This window comes from Loxodonta africana, unplaced genomic scaffold (assembly GCF_030014295.1).
Source record: "Loxodonta africana isolate mLoxAfr1 unplaced genomic scaffold, mLoxAfr1.hap2 scaffold_99, whole genome shotgun sequence".
NCBI lineage: Eukaryota > Metazoa > Chordata > Mammalia > Proboscidea > Elephantidae > Loxodonta > Loxodonta africana.
This window is the reverse complement of record NW_026975673.1, coordinates 811,579-832,084: the sequence shown is the minus strand read 5'-3', so window position 1 is coordinate 832,084 and position 20,506 is coordinate 811,579. Positions and strand designations below refer to the sequence as shown.

Below are 20,506 nucleotides of genomic sequence, written 5' to 3'. Positions count from 1 at the left end.
CATAGAGAGATAGTATTAGGAGCCAAGGAATCAGCTTGACAAAAATCGGTCAGTGAGGAGTTTTGGATCACGTGCTGGACGTAAAAGGAATCAAAACGGGCTCCATTCTAAGGGAGATCATTAAGATTGGGGAAAAGCAGTTTCCCTCTGGGCCTCAGCGTGATCCTATTGAGCGTGATTTTAATGTCATCATTTCACTTCCAGAGAAGTGGAGGTGTCATCATTGACCCGAGACATATCAATCCCCAGGAAAAATCACCTGAGTCCTCAAGTTCCTTACCACAGACATCTTCCATCCAGCCCGGAATCATGCAGGATGAGAATGTTCGCACATCCTCTTCCAGGTTCCTGGGGAGTAGCTTGACCCTCACGAAAGCGGGAAAACAGGCTTGGACCTTGCAATCCTTTTAGGAAGGACAAGGAAGTAAGTCAGACATCGGACGAGAGACATCCATGGTCTAATAGCTAAGTTTTTTCCCACATGTACTCAAAAATATGGACAACATCAAGACACGCACTTCTAACCCATTAGGGAGACTGCTCACCCTTGACAGAAAGGAAGACTTGTGCCAGATCAGGACATGGCATAGAGGTCTTAGACTGTAGTAAAAAAACTCAGGAGGTCCCAGGGAAGGAGAGGCTTTTCATTTTGATCAGCCCTGGCCCATGTAACAAGGAAGCCAAATCTGTGTCCACAGGCACTGTCCCGTGCACGAGCACTCTCAGGAAATTACACCCAAGGGTTCCCCAAACTGGGGATCTTCAAACGAGCTGTGGGACACTCGGAAGAGTGCTTACTTCAGGAATTTGCCCAAAACTTCTCCTACGAATTTCCGGAGTTTGATTTCACCCTTGTGCCATGCAGAGACACAGACCCGGCCACCTCTTTCCCAAAGAACGGTAACACAGGGAACATATCTCCTCCTGTTTATCAACCATCAGAAGATCTCTTGGCACAAACAGAGCAGGAGTCTTATGGAAACTCTACGGGATTCCAATGAACTGTGTAGGAACAGTGATCTTTGCACTCGTGCAAGGCAGCATTTACACCTGCATTCACTGTCTTCAGCTCCAAGGAAACATGACTTCCTGTGGCATGAACCTGAAACTGCTCACGACCCTCGTGTCCTCCTCACACGTGGCATAGACCCTGACTTTAGATTTTCTACGCAGGTATCTGTGCAGCTACCTTCACTTGAAAGCTGGAGCCAGCTATCAGACTACGGAAGCTCCCATCCAATTTCAAGATTCCTGGGAAAAGTGCCCTGCAGATCCTGAGAAGCCAGCTGAAACTGACAAACGCTTTCAATATGGCAAGTTGACCAGTCTCCCGTAGAGCTCTGAGCCATTCACCTCCCATAAATATCTTGGGAAAATACATTCTTCTCGTTGTGCATTTCTCCCAATTCCCTAGGACGTATCGGACGTGGACCCCGGCTATCGGAGACGACTCAAGCTCACATTTTTCAGGATCCTCAGATTCCTACGTATCCACCCACGCACATCACTGCCACTTAGTCAACCAGGCAAGGTCAAGCAAACACCAGGGGACATGCCTCAGCTTTGTCAACAACCTCTACTGCCTTTTGGGCTGCATCCTCACTTGTCCAAGTGTCAGATGGGGCCAGGGAAAATCACGGTAATTCCCTCACCTTGTGACCTCGCCACGGTGAGTTTCATGGAAGCAGGTCTTTCTAAATGACACAAAAAGAGGAAAAGAGCCAAGGAATCAGCCTGACAAAAATCAGCCACCCAGGTGTTTTGGATCACTTGGTGCAGGTGAAAGGAATGAAAATGGGGGTCTGCTCTAAAGAAGATCTATAAGGCAGGGGCAAAGGAGTGTCTCGCAGGGCCTCAGCATAAACCCACTGAGCATGATTTTTAGGTCATCATCTCTCTTCGAGACAGGTTATGTCATCAGTGACCCGAGCCATATCTCTCCCCAGGAAAAATCCCCTGAGACCTGAAGATGCTTACCACAAATGTCTTTCTTCCCACTGAGGAATGACACTGGGTGAGAGAATTCACACATCGTCTTCCAGTTTCCAGGGGAGTTGGCTTGACCCCATGAAAGCAGGACAACAGACATCGACCTCACTATCCCTTGGAAAAGGGCAAATCAGTAAGACAAAGATCACAGGAGAGAAGCTCATTTCCCTATGGCTATGCTTTCTCCCAGATATTCGCAAACATATGCACAAAATCAAGACACTCATTTACAGCCCACTGGGGAGACTGTTGACCCTTGACACAAGGTGAGAATCGTGCCTGGATGTAGTACAAATTCTTAGGAGGAAACAGGCAAAAGGAGCCTTTGCAATCGAGTAACCCTGACTGGTGTCTTGAAGGCAGCAAAATATGCGTCCAGGGGCACTGTCCAACGTATTGGACTCCCGGGAAATGGCACCCAAGAGTCCCAAGTAACTGGGAATCTTCAAATCAGCTGGAAGGACATTTGGAAATGAATTACTTTCCAAGAATTGGGCCAACACTTCGAGAAATTTCCACAGTCCTCCAACACTTTGATTTCACCACTGAGCCATGTAGAGACACAATCCAATCTACCTCAGGCCTGAATAATCCCTATAGAGGGAGAACATCTCCCCCTGTATATCAACCACCACAGGATCCTGTGGGGCATACAGAAAAGCAGTTCTATAGAATATGAGATTCCAAAGAACTGTGCAGAAAGTGCTCTTTCCGCATGTGGAAGGCAGCAGTTATGCCTGCATTTCCTGACTAGAGTGTTAGCCGATCGTGACTTCCTGTGGCACGTACCTGAAACTAGTCATGACGCGCGCATCGCGTTTACCAAGTGCCATCGAACCTGACATTAGTTTTTTGACTCAGATATTTGTGCTGTTACCTTTTCTTGATAGCGACAGTGAGGTATCAGACTACTCGACTGTTCATCCAATGCCAGGATTTGTGGGAAAGATACCCTGCAGATCCTAATCGTCCAGTCGCAACTGACACAGGCTTTCAACTATGGCAAGTATGTCCGGTTTCTCCAGTAGAGCTCCTAGCCATTCCCAAGCGGAAAATATATGAGAAAAGCACATTTGTCTCGCTGTGCATTCTCTCAATTCCGTAGACATACCAGGCTGGGCACCGGATGATCAAAAATTCCTCAAGTGGAAATTCTTCCAGGTTCCTGTACTTCCTAACACTCCACCCGTGCATATCACCGCCACTTATTCAATCGGTCAGGTCAAGCTAAAAGCAGGGCACGCGTCTCAGCTTCTCCACAAAACCCGACTGCCTTTTGGGCTCCATTTTCACTTGTCCAAGTATCAGCAGGGACAAGGTAAAACTGCCATCATTCACTCACCTTGTGTTCTTCCTGTGGTGAATCTCTTGGGAGTAGGTCTTTCTAAGTCAGAGAAAAAGAGGAAAGGAGCCAAGGAATCAGCTTGACAAAAATCGGTCAGTGAGGAGTTTTGGATCACGTGCTGGACGTAAAAGGAATCAAAACGGGCTCCATTCTAAGGGAGATCATTAAGATTGGGGAAAAGCAGTTTCCCTCTGGGCCTCAGCGTGATCCTATTGAGCGTGATTTTAATGTCATCATTTCTCTTCCAGAGAAGTGGAGGTGTCATCATTGACCCGAGACATATCAATCCCCAGGAAAAATCACCTGAGTCCTCAAGTTCCTTACCACAGACATCTTCCATCCAGCCCGGAATCATGCAGGATGAGAATGTTCGCACATCCTCTTCCAGGTTCCTGGGGAGTAGCTTGACCCTCACGAAAGCGGGAAAACAGGCTTGGACCTTGCAATCCTTTTAGGAAGGACAAGGAAGTAAGTCAGACATCGGACGAGAGACATCCATGGTCTAATAGCTAAGTTTTTTCCCACATGTACTCAAAAATATGGACAACATCAAGACACGCACTTCTAACCCATTAGGGAGACTGCTCACCCTTGACAGAAAGGAAGACTTGTGCCAGATCAGGACATGGCATAGAGGTCTTAGACTGTAGTAAAAAAACTCAGGAGGTCCCAGGCAAGGAGAGGCTTTTCATTTTGATCAGCCCTGGCCCATGTAACAAGGAAGCCAAATCTGTGTCCACAGGCACTGTCCCGTGCACGAGCACTCTCAGGAAATTACACCCAAGGGTTCCCCAAACTGGGGATCTTCAAACGAGCTGTGGGACACTCGGAAGAGTGCTTACTTCAGGAATTTGCCCAAAACTTCTCCTACGAATTTCCGGAGTTTGATTTCACCCTTGTGCCATGCAGAGACACAGACCCGGCCACCTCTTTCCCAAAGAACGGTAACACAGGGAACATATCTCCTCCTGTTTATCAACCATCAGAAGATCTCTTGGCACAAACAGAGCAGGAGTCTTATGGAAACTCTACGGGATTCCAATGAACTGTGTAGGAACAGTGATCTTTGCACTCGTGCAAGGCAGCATTTACACCTGCATTCACTGTCTTCAGCTCCAAGGAAACATGACTTCCTGTGGCATGAACCTGAAACTGCTCACGACCCTCGTGTCCTCCTCACACGTGGCATAGACCCTGACTTTAGATTTTCTACGCAGGTATCTGTGCAGCTACCTTCACTTGAAAGCTGGAGCCAGCTATCAGACTACGGAAGCTCCCATCCAATTTCAAGATTCCTGGGAAAAGTGCCCTGCAGATCCTGAGAAGCCAGCTGAAACTGACAAACGCTTTCAATATGGCAAGTTGACCAGTCTCCCGTAGAGCTCTGAGCCATTCACCTCCCATAAATATCTTGGGAAAATACATTCTTCTCGTTGTGCATTTCTCCCAATTCCCTAGGACGTATCGGACGTGGACCCCGGCTATCGGAGACGACTCAAGCTCACATTTTTCAGGATCCTCAGATTCCTACGTATCCACCCACGCACATCACTGCCACTTAGTCAACCAGGCAAGGTCAAGCAAACACCAGGGGACATGCCTCAGCTTTGTCAACAACCTCTACTGCCTTTTGGGCTGCATCCTCACTTGTCCAAGTGTCAGATGGGGCCAGGGAAAATCACGGTAATTCCCTCACCTTGTGACCTCGCCACGGTGAGTTTCATGGAAGCAGGTCTTTCTAAATGACACAAAAAGAGGAAAAGAGCCAAGGAATCAGCCTGACAAAAATCAGCCACCCAGGTGTTTTGGATCACTTGGTGCAGGTGAAAGGAATGAAAATGGGGGTCTGCTCTAAAGAAGATCTATAAGGCAGGGGCAAAGGAGTGTCTCGCAGGGCCTCAGCATAAACCCACTGAGCATGATTTTTAGGTCATCATCTCTCTTCGAGACAGGTTATGTCATCAGTGACCCGAGCCATATCTCTCCCCAGGAAAAATCCCCTGAGACCTGAAGATGCTTACCACAAATGTCTTTCTTCCACTGAGGAATGACACTGGGTGAGAGAATTCACACATCGTCTTCCAGTTTCCAGGGGAGTTGGCTTGACCCCCATGAAAGCAGGACAACAGACATCGACCTCACTATCCCTTGGAAAAGGGCAAATCAGTAAGACAAAGATCACAGGAGAGAAGCTCATTTCCCTATGGCTATGCTTTCTCCCAGATATTCGCAAACATATGCACAAAATCAAGACACTCATTTACAGCCCACTGGGGAGACTGTTGACCCTTGACACAAGGTGAGAATCGTGCCTGGATGTAGTACAAATTCTTAGGAGGAAACAGGCAAAAGGAGCCTTTGCAATCGAGTAACCCTGACTGGTGTCTTGAAGGCAGCAAAATATGCGTCCAGGGGCACTGTCCAACGTATTGGACTCCCGGGAAATGGCACCCAAGAGTCCCAAGTAACTGGGAATCTTCAAATCAGCTGGAAGGACATTTGGAAATGAATTACTTTCCAAGAATTGGGCCAACACTTCGAGAAATTTCCACAGTCCTCCAACACTTTGATTTCACCACTGAGCCATGTAGAGACACAATCCAATCTACCTCAGGCCTGAATAATCCCTATAGAGGGAGAACATCTCCCCCTGTATATCAACCACCACAGGATCCTGTGGGGCATACAGAAAAGCAGTTCTATAGAATATGAGATTCCAAAGAACTGTGCAGAAAGTGCTCTTTCCGCATGTGGAAGGCAGCAGTTATGCCTGCATTTCCTGACTAGAGTGTTAGCCGATCGTGACTTCCTGTGGCACGTACCTGAAACTAGTCATGACGCGCGCATCGCGTTTACCAAGTGCCATCGAACCTGACATTAGTTTTTTGACTCAGATATTTGTGCTGTTACCTTTTCTTGATAGCGACAGTGAGGTATCAGACTACTCGACTGTTCATCCAATGCCAGGATTTGTGGGAAAGATACCCTGCAGATCCTAATCGTCCAGTCGCAACTGACACAGGCTTTCAACTATGGCAAGTATGTCCGGTTTCTCCAGTAGAGCTCCTAGCCATTCCCAAGCGGAAAATATATGAGAAAAGCACATTTGTCTCGCTGTGCATTCTCTCAATTCCGTAGACATACCAGGCTGGGCACCGGATGATCAAAAATTCCTCAAGTGGAAATTCTTCCAGGTTCCTGTACTTCCTAACACTCCACCCGTGCATATCACCGCCACTTATTCAATCGGTCAGGTCAAGCTAAAAGCAGGGCACGCGTCTCAGCTTCTCCACAAAACCCGACTGCCTTTTGGGCTCCATTTTCACTTGTCCAAGTATCAGCAGGGACAAGGTAAAACTGCCATCATTCACTCACCTTGTGTTCTTCCTGTGGTGAATCTCTTGGGAGTAGGTCTTTCTAAGTCAGAGAAAAAGAGGAAAGGAGCCAAGGAATCAGCTTGACAAAAATCGGTCAGTGAGGAGTTTTGGATCACGTGCTGGACGTAAAAGGAATCAAAACGGGCTCCATTCTAAGGGAGATCATTAAGATTGGGGAAAAGCAGTTTCCCTCTGGGCCTCAGCGTGATCCTATTGAGCGTGATTTTAATGTCATCATTTCTCTTCCAGAGAAGTGGAGGTGTCATCATTGACCCGAGACATATCAATCCCCAGGAAAAATCACCTGAGTCCTCAAGTTCCTTACCACAGACATCTTCCATCCAGCCCGGAATCATGCAGGATGAGAATGTTCGCACATCCTCTTCCAGGTTCCTGGGGAGTAGCTTGACCCTCACGAAAGCGGGAAAACAGGCTTGGACCTTGCAATCCTTTTAGGAAGGACAAGGAAGTAAGTCAGACATCGGACGAGAGACATCCATGGTCTAATAGCTAAGTTTTTTCCCACATGTACTCAAAAATATGGACAACATCAAGACACGCACTTCTAACCCATTAGGGAGACTGCTCACCCTTGACAGAAAGGAAGACTTGTGCCAGATCAGGACATGGCATAGAGGTCTTAGACTGTAGTAAAAAAACTCAGGAGGTCCCAGGCAAGGAGAGGCTTTTCATTTTGATCAGCCCTGGCCCATGTAACAAGGAAGCCAAATCTGTGTCCACAGGCACTGTCCCGTGCACGAGCACTCTCAGGAAATTACACCCAAGGGTTCCCCAAACTGGGGATCTTCAAACGAGCTGTGGGACACTCGGAAGAGTGCTTACTTCAGGAATTTGCCCAAAACTTCTCCTACGAATTTCCGGAGTTTGATTTCACCCTTGTGCCATGCAGAGACACAGACCCGGCCACCTCTTTCCCAAAGAACGGTAACACAGGGAACATATCTCCTCCTGTTTATCAACCATCAGAAGATCTCTTGGCACAAACAGAGCAGGAGTCTTATGGAAACTCTACGGGATTCCAATGAACTGTGTAGGAACAGTGATCTTTGCACTCGTGCAAGGCAGCATTTACACCTGCATTCACTGTCTTCAGCTCCAAGGAAACATGACTTCCTGTGGCATGAACCTGAAACTGCTCACGACCCTCGTGTCCTCCTCACACGTGGCATAGACCCTGACTTTAGATTTTCTACGCAGGTATCTGTGCAGCTACCTTCACTTGAAAGCTGGAGCCAGCTATCAGACTACGGAAGCTCCCATCCAATTTCAAGATTCCTGGGAAAAGTGCCCTGCAGATCCTGAGAAGCCAGCTGAAACTGACAAACGCTTTCAATATGGCAAGTTGACCAGTCTCCCGTAGAGCTCTGAGCCATTCACCTCCCATAAATATCTTGGGAAAATACATTCTTCTCGTTGTGCATTTCTCCCAATTCCCTAGGACGTATCGGACGTGGACCCCGGCTATCGGAGACGACTCAAGCTCACATTTTTCAGGATCCTCAGATTCCTACGTATCCACCCACGCACATCACTGCCACTTAGTCAACCAGGCAAGGTCAAGCAAACACCAGGGGACATGCCTCAGCTTTGTCAACAACCTCTACTGCCTTTTGGGCTGCATCCTCACTTGTCCAAGTGTCAGATGGGGCCAGGGAAAATCACGGTAATTCCCTCACCTTGTGACCTCGCCACGGTGAGTTTCATGGAAGCAGGTCTTTCTAAATGACACAAAAAGAGGAAAAGAGCCAAGGAATCAGCCTGACAAAAATCAGCCACCCAGGTGTTTTGGATCACTTGGTGCAGGTGAAAGGAATGAAAATGGGGGTCTGCTCTAAAGAAGATCTATAAGGCAGGGGCAAAGGAGTGTCTCGCAGGGCCTCAGCATAAACCCACTGAGCATGATTTTTAGGTCATCATCTCTCTTCGAGACAGGTTATGTCATCAGTGACCCGAGCCATATCTCTCCCCAGGAAAAATCCCCTGAGACCTGAAGATGCTTACCACAAATGTCTTTCTTCCACTGAGGAATGACACTGGGTGAGAGAATTCACACATCATCTTCCAGTTTCCAGGGGAGTTGGCTTGACCCCCATGAAAGCAGGACAACAGACATCGACCTCACTATCCCTTGGAAAAGGGCAAATCAGTAAGACAAAGATCACAGGAGAGAAGCTCATTTCCCTATGGCTATGCTTTCTCCCAGATATTCGCAAACATATGCACAAAATCAAGACACTCATTTACAGCCCACTGGGGAGACTGTTGACCCTTGACACAAGGTGAGAATCGTGCCTGGATGTAGTACAAATTCTTAGGAGGAAACAGGCAAAAGGAGCCTTTGCAATCGAGTAACCCTGACTGGTGTCTTGAAGGCAGCAAAATATGCGTCCAGGGGCACTGTCCAACGTATTGGACTCCCGGGAAATGGCACCCAAGAGTCCCAAGTAACTGGGAATCTTCAAATCAGCTGGAAGGACATTTGGAAATGAATTACTTTCCAAGAATTGGGCCAACACTTCGAGAAATTTCCACAGTCCTCCAACACTTTGATTTCACCACTGAGCCATGTAGAGACACAATCCAATCTACCTCAGGCCTGAATAATCCCTATAGAGGGAGAACATCTCCCCCTGTATATCAACCACCACAGGATCCTGTGGGGCATACAGAAAAGCAGTTCTATAGAATATGAGATTCCAAAGAACTGTGCAGAAAGTGCTCTTTCCGCATGTGGAAGGCAGCAGTTATGCCTGCATTTCCTGACTAGAGTGTTAGCCGATCGTGACTTCCTGTGGCACGTACCTGAAACTAGTCATGACGCGCGCATCGCGTTTACCAAGTGCCATCGAACCTGACATTAGTTTTTTGACTCAGATATTTGTGCTGTTACCTTTTCTTGATAGCGACAGTGAGGTATCAGACTACTCGACTGTTCATCCAATGCCAGGATTTGTGGGAAAGATACCCTGCAGATCCTAATCGTCCAGTCGCAACTGACACAGGCTTTCAACTATGGCAAGTATGTCCGGTTTCTCCAGTAGAGCTCCTAGCCATTCCCAAGCGGAAAATATATGAGAAAAGCACATTTGTCTCGCTGTGCATTCTCTCAATTCCGTAGACATACCAGGCTGGGCACCGGATGATCAAAAATTCCTCAAGTGGAAATTCTTCCAGGTTCCTGTACTTCCTAACACTCCACCCGTGCATATCACCGCCACTTATTCAATCGGTCAGGTCAAGCTAAAAGCAGGGCACGCGTCTCAGCTTCTCCACAAAACCCGACTGCCTTTTGGGCTCCATTTTCACTTGTCCAAGTATCAGCAGGGACAAGGTAAAACTGCCATCATTCACTCACCTTGTGTTCTTCCTGTGGTGAATCTCTTGGGAGTAGGTCTTTCTAAGTCAGAGAAAAAGAGGAAAGGAGCCAAGGAATCAGCTTGACAAAAATCGGTCAGTGAGGAGTTTTGGATCACGTGCTGGACGTAAAAGGAATCAAAACGGGCTCCATTCTAAGGGAGATCATTAAGATTGGGGAAAAGCAGTTTCCCTCTGGGCCTCAGCGTGATCCTATTGAGCGTGATTTTAATGTCATCATTTCTCTTCCAGAGAAGTGGAGGTGTCATCATTGACCCGAGACATATCAATCCCCAGGAAAAATCACCTGAGTCCTCAAGTTCCTTACCACAGACATCTTCCATCCAGCCCGGAATCATGCAGGATGAGAATGTTCGCACATCCTCTTCCAGGTTCCTGGGGAGTAGCTTGACCCTCACGAAAGCGGGAAAACAGGCTTGGACCTTGCAATCCTTTTAGGAAGGACAAGGAAGTAAGTCAGACATCGGACGAGAGACATCCATGGTCTAATAGCTAAGTTTTTTCCCACATGTACTCAAAAATATGGACAACATCAAGACACGCACTTCTAACCCATTAGGGAGACTGCTCACCCTTGACAGAAAGGAAGACTTGTGCCAGATCAGGACATGGCATAGAGGTCTTAGACTGTAGTAAAAAAACTCAGGAGGTCCCAGGCAAGGAGAGGCTTTTCATTTTGATCAGCCCTGGCCCATGTAACAAGGAAGCCAAATCTGTGTCCACAGGCACTGTCCCGTGCACGAGCACTCTCAGGAAATTACACCCAAGGGTTCCCCAAACTGGGGATCTTCAAACGAGCTGTGGGACACTCGGAAGAGTGCTTACTTCAGGAATTTGCCCAAAACTTCTCCTACGAATTTCCGGAGTTTGATTTCACCCTTGTGCCATGCAGAGACACAGACCCGGCCACCTCTTTCCCAAAGAACGGTAACACAGGGAACATATCTCCTCCTGTTTATCAACCATCAGAAGATCTCTTGGCACAAACAGAGCAGGAGTCTTATGGAAACTCTACGGGATTCCAATGAACTGTGTAGGAACAGTGATCTTTGCACTCGTGCAAGGCAGCATTTACACCTGCATTCACTGTCTTCAGCTCCAAGGAAACATGACTTCCTGTGGCATGAACCTGAAACTGCTCACGACCCTCGTGTCCTCCTCACACGTGGCATAGACCCTGACTTTAGATTTTCTACGCAGGTATCTGTGCAGCTACCTTCACTTGAAAGCTGGAGCCAGCTATCAGACTACGGAAGCTCCCATCCAATTTCAAGATTCCTGGGAAAAGTGCCCTGCAGATCCTGAGAAGCCAGCTGAAACTGACAAACGCTTTCAATATGGCAAGTTGACCAGTCTCCCGTAGAGCTCTGAGCCATTCACCTCCCATAAATATCTTGGGAAAATACATTCTTCTCGTTGTGCATTTCTCCCAATTCCCTAGGACGTATCGGACGTGGACCCCGGCTATCGGAGACGACTCAAGCTCACATTTTTCAGGATCCTCAGATTCCTACGTATCCACCCACGCACATCACTGCCACTTAGTCAACCAGGCAAGGTCAAGCAAACACCAGGGGACATGCCTCAGCTTTGTCAACAACCTCTACTGCCTTTTGGGCTGCATCCTCACTTGTCCAAGTGTCAGATGGGGCCAGGGAAAATCACGGTAATTCCCTCACCTTGTGACCTCGCCACGGTGAGTTTCATGGAAGCAGGTCTTTCTAAATGACACAAAAAGAGGAAAAGAGCCAAGGAATCAGCCTGACAAAAATCAGCCACCCAGGTGTTTTGGATCACTTGGTGCAGGTGAAAGGAATGAAAATGGGGGTCTGCTCTAAAGAAGATCTATAAGGCAGGGGCAAAGGAGTGTCTCGCAGGGCCTCAGCATAAACCCACTGAGCATGATTTTTAGGTCATCATCTCTCTTCGAGACAGGTTATGTCATCAGTGACCCGAGCCATATCTCTCCCCAGGAAAAATCCCCTGAGACCTGAAGATGCTTACCACAAATGTCTTTCTTCCACTGAGGAATGACACTGGGTGAGAGAATTCACACATCGTCTTCCAGTTTCCAGGGGAGTTGGCTTGACCCCCATGAAAGCAGGACAACAGACATCGACCTCACTATCCCTTGGAAAAGGGCAAATCAGTAAGACAAAGATCACAGGAGAGAAGCTCATTTCCCTATGGCTATGCTTTCTCCCAGATATTCGCAAACATATGCACAAAATCAAGACACTCATTTACAGCCCACTGGGGAGACTGTTGACCCTTGACACAAGGTGAGAATCGTGCCTGGATGTAGTACAAATTCTTAGGAGGAAACAGGCAAAAGGAGCCTTTGCAATCGAGTAACCCTGACTGGTGTCTTGAAGGCAGCAAAATATGCGTCCAGGGGCACTGTCCAACGTATTGGACTCCCGGGAAATGGCACCCAAGAGTCCCAAGTAACTGGGAATCTTCAAATCAGCTGGAAGGACATTTGGAAATGAATTACTTTCCAAGAATTGGGCCAACACTTCGAGAAATTTCCACAGTCCTCCAACACTTTGATTTCACCACTGAGCCATGTAGAGACACAATCCAATCTACCTCAGGCCTGAATAATCCCTATAGAGGGAGAACATCTCCCCCTGTATATCAACCACCACAGGATCCTGTGGGGCATACAGAAAAGCAGTTCTATAGAATATGAGATTCCAAAGAACTGTGCAGAAAGTGCTCTTTCCGCATGTGGAAGGCAGCAGTTATGCCTGCATTTCCTGACTAGAGTGTTAGCCGATCGTGACTTCCTGTGGCACGTACCTGAAACTAGTCATGACGCGCGCATCGCGTTTACCAAGTGCCATCGAACCTGACATTAGTTTTTTGACTCAGATATTTGTGCTGTTACCTTTTCTTGATAGCGACAGTGAGGTATCAGACTACTCGACTGTTCATCCAATGCCAGGATTTGTGGGAAAGATACCCTGCAGATCCTAATCGTCCAGTCGCAACTGACACAGGCTTTCAACTATGGCAAGTATGTCCGGTTTCTCCAGTAGAGCTCCTAGCCATTCCCAAGCGGAAAATATATGAGAAAAGCACATTTGTCTCGCTGTGCATTCTCTCAATTCCGTAGACATACCAGGCTGGGCACCGGATGATCAAAAATTCCTCAAGTGGAAATTCTTCCAGGTTCCTGTACTTCCTAACACTCCACCCGTGCATATCACCGCCACTTATTCAATCGGTCAGGTCAAGCTAAAAGCAGGGCACGCGTCTCAGCTTCTCCACAAAACCCGACTGCCTTTTGGGCTCCATTTTCACTTGTCCAAGTATCAGCAGGGACAAGGTAAAACTGCCATCATTCACTCACCTTGTGTTCTTCCTGTGGTGAATCTCTTGGGAGTAGGTCTTTCTAAGTCAGAGAAAAAGAGGAAAGGAGCCAAGGAATCAGCTTGACAAAAATCGGTCAGTGAGGAGTTTTGGATCACGTGCTGGACGTAAAAGGAATCAAAACGGGCTCCATTCTAAGGGAGATCATTAAGATTGGGGAAAAGCAGTTTCCCTCTGGGCCTCAGCGTGATCCTATTGAGCGTGATTTTAATGTCATCATTTCTCTTCCAGAGAAGTGGAGGTGTCATCATTGACCCGAGACATATCAATCCCCAGGAAAAATCACCTGAGTCCTCAAGTTCCTTACCACAGACATCTTCCATCCAGCCCGGAATCATGCAGGATGAGAATGTTCGCACATCCTCTTCCAGGTTCCTGGGGAGTAGCTTGACCCTCACGAAAGCGGGAAAACAGGCTTGGACCTTGCAATCCTTTTAGGAAGGACAAGGAAGTAAGTCAGACATCGGACGAGAGACATCCATGGTCTAATAGCTAAGTTTTTTCCCACATGTACTCAAAAATATGGACAACATCAAGACACGCACTTCTAACCCATTAGGGAGACTGCTCACCCTTGACAGAAAGGAAGACTTGTGCCAGATCAGGACATGGCATAGAGGTCTTAGACTGTAGTAAAAAAACTCAGGAGGTCCCAGGCAAGGAGAGGCTTTTCATTTTGATCAGCCCTGGCCCATGTAACAAGGAAGCCAAATCTGTGTCCACAGGCACTGTCCCGTGCACGAGCACTCTCAGGAAATTACACCCAAGGGTTCCCCAAACTGGGGATCTTCAAACGAGCTGTGGGACACTCGGAAGAGTGCTTACTTCAGGAATTTGCCCAAAACTTCTCCTACGAATTTCCGGAGTTTGATTTCACCCTTGTGCCATGCAGAGACACAGACCCGGCCACCTCTTTCCCAAAGAACGGTAACACAGGGAACATATCTCCTCCTGTTTATCAACCATCAGAAGATCTCTTGGCACAAACAGAGCAGGAGTCTTATGGAAACTCTACGGGATTCCAATGAACTGTGTAGGAACAGTGATCTTTGCACTCGTGCAAGGCAGCATTTACACCTGCATTCACTGTCTTCAGCTCCAAGGAAACATGACTTCCTGTGGCATGAACCTGAAACTGCTCACGACCCTCGTGTCCTCCTCACACGTGGCATAGACCCTGACTTTAGATTTTCTACGCAGGTATCTGTGCAGCTACCTTCACTTGAAAGCTGGAGCCAGCTATCAGACTACGGAAGCTCCCATCCAATTTCAAGATTCCTGGGAAAAGTGCCCTGCAGATCCTGAGAAGCCAGCTGAAACTGACAAACGCTTTCAATATGGCAAGTTGACCAGTCTCCCGTAGAGCTCTGAGCCATTCACCTCCCATAAATATCTTGGGAAAATACATTCTTCTCGTTGTGCATTTCTCCCAATTCCCTAGGACGTATCGGACGTGGACCCCGGCTATCGGAGACGACTCAAGCTCACATTTTTCAGGATCCTCAGATTCCTACGTATCCACCCACGCACATCACTGCCACTTAGTCAACCAGGCAAGGTCAAGCAAACACCAGGGGACATGCCTCAGCTTTGTCAACAACCTCTACTGCCTTTTGGGCTGCATCCTCACTTGTCCAAGTGTCAGATGGGGCCAGGGAAAATCACGGTAATTCCCTCACCTTGTGACCTCGCCACGGTGAGTTTCATGGAAGCAGGTCTTTCTAAATGACACAAAAAGAGGAAAAGAGCCAAGGAATCAGCCTGACAAAAATCAGCCACCCAGGTGTTTTGGATCACTTGGTGCAGGTGAAAGGAATGAAAATGGGGGTCTGCTCTAAAGAAGATCTATAAGGCAGGGGCAAAGGAGTGTCTCGCAGGGCCTCAGCATAAACCCACTGAGCATGATTTTTAGGTCATCATCTCTCTTCGAGACAGGTTATGTCATCAGTGACCCGAGCCATATCTCTCCCCAGGAAAAATCCCCTGAGACCTGAAGATGCTTACCACAAATGTCTTTCTTCCACTGAGGAATGACACTGGGTGAGAGAATTCACACATCGTCTTCCAGTTTCCAGGGGAGTTGGCTTGACCCCCATGAAAGCAGGACAACAGACATCGACCTCACTATCCCTTGGAAAAGGGCAAATCAGTAAGACAAAGATCACAGGAGAGAAGCTCATTTCCCTATGGCTATGCTTTCTCCCAGATATTCGCAAACATATGCACAAAATCAAGACACTCATTTACAGCCCACTGGGGAGACTGTTGACCCTTGACACAAGGTGAGAATCGTGCCTGGATGTAGTACAAATTCTTAGGAGGAAACAGGCAAAAGGAGCCTTTGCAATCGAGTAACCCTGACTGGTGTCTTGAAGGCAGCAAAATATGCGTCCAGGGGCACTGTCCAACGTATTGGACTCCCGGGAAATGGCACCCAAGAGTCCCAAGTAACTGGGAATCTTCAAATCAGCTGGAAGGACATTTGGAAATGAATTACTTTCCAAGAATTGGGCCAACACTTCGAGAAATTTCCACAGTCCTCCAACACTTTGATTTCACCACTGAGCCATGTAGAGACACAATCCAATCTACCTCAGGCCTGAATAATCCCTATAGAGGGAGAACATCTCCCCCTGTATATCAACCACCACAGGATCCTGTGGGGCATACAGAAAAGCAGTTCTATAGAATATGAGATTCCAAAGAACTGTGCAGAAAGTGCTCTTTCCGCATGTGGAAGGCAGCAGTTATGCCTGCATTTCCTGACTAGAGTGTTAGCCGATCGTGACTTCCTGTGGCACGTACCTGAAACTAGTCATGACGCGCGCATCGCGTTTACCAAGTGCCATCGAACCTGACATTAGTTTTTTGACTCAGATATTTGTGCTGTTACCTTTTCTTGATAGCGACAGTGAGGTATCAGACTACTCGACTGTTCATCCAATGCCAGGATTTGTGGGAAAGATACCCTGCAGATCCTAATCGTCCAGTCGCAACTGACACAGGCTTTCAACTATGGCAAGTATGTCCGGTTTCTCCAGTAGAGCTCCTAGCCATTCCCAAGCGGAAAATATATGAGAAAAGCACATTTGTCTCGCTGTGCATTCTCTCAATTCCGTAGACATACCAGGCTGGGCACCGGATGATCAAAAATTCCTCAAGTGGAAATTCTTCCAGGTTCCTGTACTTCCTAACACTCCACCCGTGCATATCACCGCCACTTATTCAATCGGTCAGGTCAAGCTAAAAGCAGGGCACGCGTCTCAGCTTCTCCACAAAACCCGACTGCCTTTTGGGCTCCATTTTCACTTGTCCAAGTATCAGCAGGGACAAGGTAAAACTGCCATCATTCACTCACCTTGTGTTCTTCCTGTGGTGAATCTCTTGGGAGTAGGTCTTTCTAAGTCAGAGAAAAAGAGGAAAGGAGCCAAGGAATCAGCTTGACAAAAATCGGTCAGTGAGGAGTTTTGGATCACGTGCTGGACGTAAAAGGAATCAAAACGGGCTCCATTCTAAGGGAGATCATTAAGATTGGGGAAAAGCAGTTTCCCTCTGGGCCTCAGCGTGATCCTATTGAGCGTGATTTTAATGTCATCATTTCTCTTCCAGAGAAGTGGAGGTGTCATCATTGACCCGAGACATATCAATCCCCAGGAAAAATCACCTGAGTCCTCAAGTTCCTTACCACAGACATCTTCCATCCAGCCCGGAATCATGCAGGATGAGAATGTTCGCACATCCTCTTCCAGGTTCCTGGGGAGTAGCTTGACCCTCACGAAAGCGGGAAAACAGGCTTGGACCTTGCAATCCTTTTAGGAAGGACAAGGAAGTAAGTCAGACATCGGACGAGAGACATCCATGGTCTAATAGCTAAGTTTTTTCCCACATGTACTCAAAAATATGGACAACATCAAGACACGCACTTCTAACCCATTAGGGAGACTGCTCACCCTTGACAGAAAGGAAGACTTGTGCCAGATCAGGACATGGCATAGAGGTCTTAGACTGTAGTAAAAAAACTCAGGAGGTCCCAGGCAAGGAGAGGCTTTTCATTTTGATCAGCCCTGGCCCATGTAACAAGGAAGCCAAATCTGTGTCCACAGGCACTGTCCCGTGCACGAGCACTCTCAGGAAATTACACCCAAGGGTTCCCCAAACTGGGGATCTTCAAACGAGCTGTGGGACACTCGGAAGAGTGCTTACTTCAGGAATTTGCCCAAAACTTCTCCTACGAATTTCCGGAGTTTGATTTCACCCTTGTGCCATGCAGAGACACAGACCCGGCCACCTCTTTCCCAAAGAACGGTAACACAGGGAACATATCTCCTCCTGTTTATCAACCATCAGAAGATCTCTTGGCACAAACAGAGCAGGAGTCTTATGGAAACTCTACGGGATTCCAATGAACTGTGTAGGAACAGTGATCTTTGCACTCGTGCAAGGCAGCATTTACACCTGCATTCACTGTCTTCAGCTCCAAGGAAACATGACTTCCTGTGGCATGAACCTGAAACTGCTCACGACCCTCGTGTCCTCCTCACACGTGGCATAGACCCTGACTTTAGATTTTCTACGCAGGTATCTGTGCAGCTACCTTCACTTGAAAGCTGGAGCCAGCTATCAGACTACGGAAGCTCCCATCCAATTTCAAGATTCCTGGGAAAAGTGCCCTGCAGATCCTGAGAAGCCAGCTGAAACTGACAAACGCTTTCAATATGGCAAGTTGACCAGTCTCCCGTAGAGCTCTGAGCCATTCACCTCCCATAAATATCTTGGGAAAATACATTCTTCTCGTTGTGCATTTCTCCCAATTCCCTAGGACGTATCGGACGTGGACCCCGGCTATCGGAGACGACTCAAGCTCACATTTTTCAGGATCCTCAGATTCCTACGTATCCACCCACGCACATCACTGCCACTTAGTCAACCAGGCAAGGTCAAGCAAACACCAGGGGACATGCCTCAGCTTTGTCAACAACCTCTACTGCCTTTTGGGCTGCATCCTCACTTGTCCAAGTGTCAGATGGGGCCAGGGAAAATCACGGTAATTCCCTCACCTTGTGACCTCGCCACGGTGAGTTTCATGGAAGCAGGTCTTTCTAAATGACACAAAAAGAGGAAAAGAGCCAAGGAATCAGCCTGACAAAAATCAGCCACCCAGGTGTTTTGGATCACTTGGTGCAGGTGAAAGGAATGAAAATGGGGGTCTGCTCTAAAGAAGATCTATAAGGCAGGGGCAAAGGAGTGTCTCGCAGGGCCTCAGCATAAACCCACTGAGCATGATTTTTAGGTCATCATCTCTCTTCGAGACAGGTTATGTCATCAGTGACCCGAGCCATATCTCTCCCCAGGAAAAATCCCCTGAGACCTGAAGATGCTTACCACAAATGTCTTTCTTCCACTGAGGAATGACACTGGGTGAGAGAATTCACACATCGTCTTCCAGTTTCCAGGGGAGTTGGCTTGACCCCCATGAAAGCAGGACAACAGACATCGACCTCACTATCCCTTGGAAAAGGGCAAATCAGTAAGACAAAGATCACAGGAGAGAAGCTCATTTCCCTATGGCTATGCTTTCTCCCAGATATTCGCAAACATATGCACAAAATCAAGACACTCATTTACAGCCCACTGGGGAGACTGTTGACCCTTGACACAAGGTGAGAATCGTGCCTGGATGTAGTACAAATTCTTAGGAGGAAACAGGCAAAAGGAGCCTTTGCAATCGAGTAACCCTGACTGGTGTCTTGAAGGCAGCAAAATATGCGTCCAGGGGCACTGTCCAACGTATTGGACTCCCGGGAAATGGCACCCAAGAGTCCCAAGTAACTGGGAATCTTCAAATCAGCTGGAAGGACATTTGGAAATGAATTACTTTCCAAGAATTGGGCCAACACTTCGAGAAATTTCCACAGTCCTCCAACACTTTGATTTCACCACTGAGCCATGTAGAGACACAATCCAATCTACCTCAGGCCTGAATAATCCCTATAGAGGGAGAACATCTCCCCCTGTATATCAACCACCACAGGATCCTGTGGGGCATACAGAAAAGCAGTTCTATAGAATATGAGATTCCAAAGAACTGTGCAGAAAGTGCTCTTTCCGCATGTGGAAGGCAGCAGTTATGCCTGCATTTCCTGACTAGAGTGTTAGCCGATCGTGACTTCCTGTGGCACGTACCTGAAACTAGTCATGACGCGCGCATCGCGTTTACCAAGTGCCATCGAACCTGACATTAGTTTTTTGACTCAGATATTTGTGCTGTTACCTTTTCTTGATAGCGACAGTGAGGTATCAGACTACTCGACTGTTCATCCAATGCCAGGATTTGTGGGAAAGATACCCTGCAGATCCTAATCGTCCAGTCGCAACTGACACAGGCTTTCAACTATGGCAAGTATGTCCGGTTTCTCCAGTAGAGCTCCTAGCCATTCCCAAGCGGAAAATATATGAGAAAAGCACATTTGTCTCGCTGTGCATTCTCTCAATTCCGTAGACATACCAGGCTGGGCACCGGATGATCAAAAATTCCTCAAGTGGAAATTCTTCCAGGTTCCTGTACTTCCTAACACTCCACCCGTGCATATCACCGCCACTTATTCAATCGGTCAGGTCAAGCTAAAAGCAGGGCACGCGTCTCAGCTTCTCCACAAAACCCGACTGCCTTTTGGGCTCCATTTTCACTTGTCCAAGTATCAGCAGGGACAAGGTAAAACTGCCATCATTCACTCACCTTGTGTTCTTCCTGTGGTGAATCTCTTGGGAGTAGGTCTTTCTAAGTCAGAGAAAAAGAGGAAAGGAGCCAAGGAATCAGCTTGACAAAAATCGGTCAGTGAGGAGTTTTGGATCACGTGCTGGACGTAAAAGGAATCAAAACGGGCTCCATTCTAAGGGAGATCATTAAGATTGGGGAAAAGCAGTTTCCCTCTGGGCCTCAGCGTGATCCTATTGAGCGTGATTTTAATGTCATCATTTCTCTTCCAGAGAAGTGGAGGTGTCATCATTGACCCGAGACATA

General features: G+C 47.6%; 13 non-coding genes across 13 annotated transcripts; all 13 read right to left on the bottom strand.

Moving 5' to 3' along the window:
• Window positions 1–149: 149 nt before the first annotated feature.
• On the bottom strand, window positions 150–230 carry LOC135230290 (small nucleolar RNA SNORD115). The gene has a single exon (XR_010320935.1). It is a non-coding gene; the product is annotated as a small nucleolar RNA SNORD115 (small nucleolar RNA).
• A 1,619-nt stretch (window positions 231–1,849) lies between these two features.
• LOC135230298 (small nucleolar RNA SNORD115) lies at window positions 1,850–1,927 on the bottom strand. Its single transcript, XR_010320942.1, has one exon. It is a non-coding gene; the product is annotated as a small nucleolar RNA SNORD115 (small nucleolar RNA).
• A 1,600-nt stretch (window positions 1,928–3,527) lies between these two features.
• LOC135230287 (small nucleolar RNA SNORD115) lies at window positions 3,528–3,608 on the bottom strand. The gene has a single exon (XR_010320932.1). It is a non-coding gene; the product is annotated as a small nucleolar RNA SNORD115 (small nucleolar RNA).
• A 1,619-nt stretch (window positions 3,609–5,227) lies between these two features.
• On the bottom strand, window positions 5,228–5,305 carry LOC135230297 (small nucleolar RNA SNORD115). Its single transcript, XR_010320941.1, has one exon. It is a non-coding gene; the product is annotated as a small nucleolar RNA SNORD115 (small nucleolar RNA).
• Window positions 5,306–6,905: 1,600 nt separating this feature from the next.
• On the bottom strand, window positions 6,906–6,986 carry LOC135230286 (small nucleolar RNA SNORD115). The gene has a single exon (XR_010320931.1). It is a non-coding gene; the product is annotated as a small nucleolar RNA SNORD115 (small nucleolar RNA).
• A 1,619-nt stretch (window positions 6,987–8,605) lies between these two features.
• LOC111747961 (small nucleolar RNA SNORD115) lies at window positions 8,606–8,683 on the bottom strand. Its single transcript, XR_002783905.2, has one exon. It is a non-coding gene; the product is annotated as a small nucleolar RNA SNORD115 (small nucleolar RNA).
• Window positions 8,684–10,283: 1,600 nt separating this feature from the next.
• LOC135230285 (small nucleolar RNA SNORD115) lies at window positions 10,284–10,364 on the bottom strand. Its single transcript, XR_010320930.1, has one exon. It is a non-coding gene; the product is annotated as a small nucleolar RNA SNORD115 (small nucleolar RNA).
• A 1,619-nt stretch (window positions 10,365–11,983) lies between these two features.
• On the bottom strand, window positions 11,984–12,061 carry LOC111748006 (small nucleolar RNA SNORD115). The gene has a single exon (XR_002783949.2). It is a non-coding gene; the product is annotated as a small nucleolar RNA SNORD115 (small nucleolar RNA).
• Window positions 12,062–13,661: 1,600 nt separating this feature from the next.
• Window positions 13,662–13,742, bottom strand: LOC135230284 (small nucleolar RNA SNORD115). The gene has a single exon (XR_010320929.1). It is a non-coding gene; the product is annotated as a small nucleolar RNA SNORD115 (small nucleolar RNA).
• Window positions 13,743–15,361: 1,619 nt separating this feature from the next.
• LOC111748005 (small nucleolar RNA SNORD115) lies at window positions 15,362–15,439 on the bottom strand. Its single transcript, XR_002783948.2, has one exon. It is a non-coding gene; the product is annotated as a small nucleolar RNA SNORD115 (small nucleolar RNA).
• Window positions 15,440–17,039: 1,600 nt separating this feature from the next.
• Window positions 17,040–17,120, bottom strand: LOC135230283 (small nucleolar RNA SNORD115). Its single transcript, XR_010320928.1, has one exon. It is a non-coding gene; the product is annotated as a small nucleolar RNA SNORD115 (small nucleolar RNA).
• A 1,619-nt stretch (window positions 17,121–18,739) lies between these two features.
• Window positions 18,740–18,817, bottom strand: LOC135230294 (small nucleolar RNA SNORD115). The gene has a single exon (XR_010320939.1). It is a non-coding gene; the product is annotated as a small nucleolar RNA SNORD115 (small nucleolar RNA).
• Window positions 18,818–20,417: 1,600 nt separating this feature from the next.
• LOC135230282 (small nucleolar RNA SNORD115) lies at window positions 20,418–20,498 on the bottom strand. The gene has a single exon (XR_010320927.1). It is a non-coding gene; the product is annotated as a small nucleolar RNA SNORD115 (small nucleolar RNA).
• Between the last annotated feature and the right edge of the window lie 8 nt (window positions 20,499–20,506).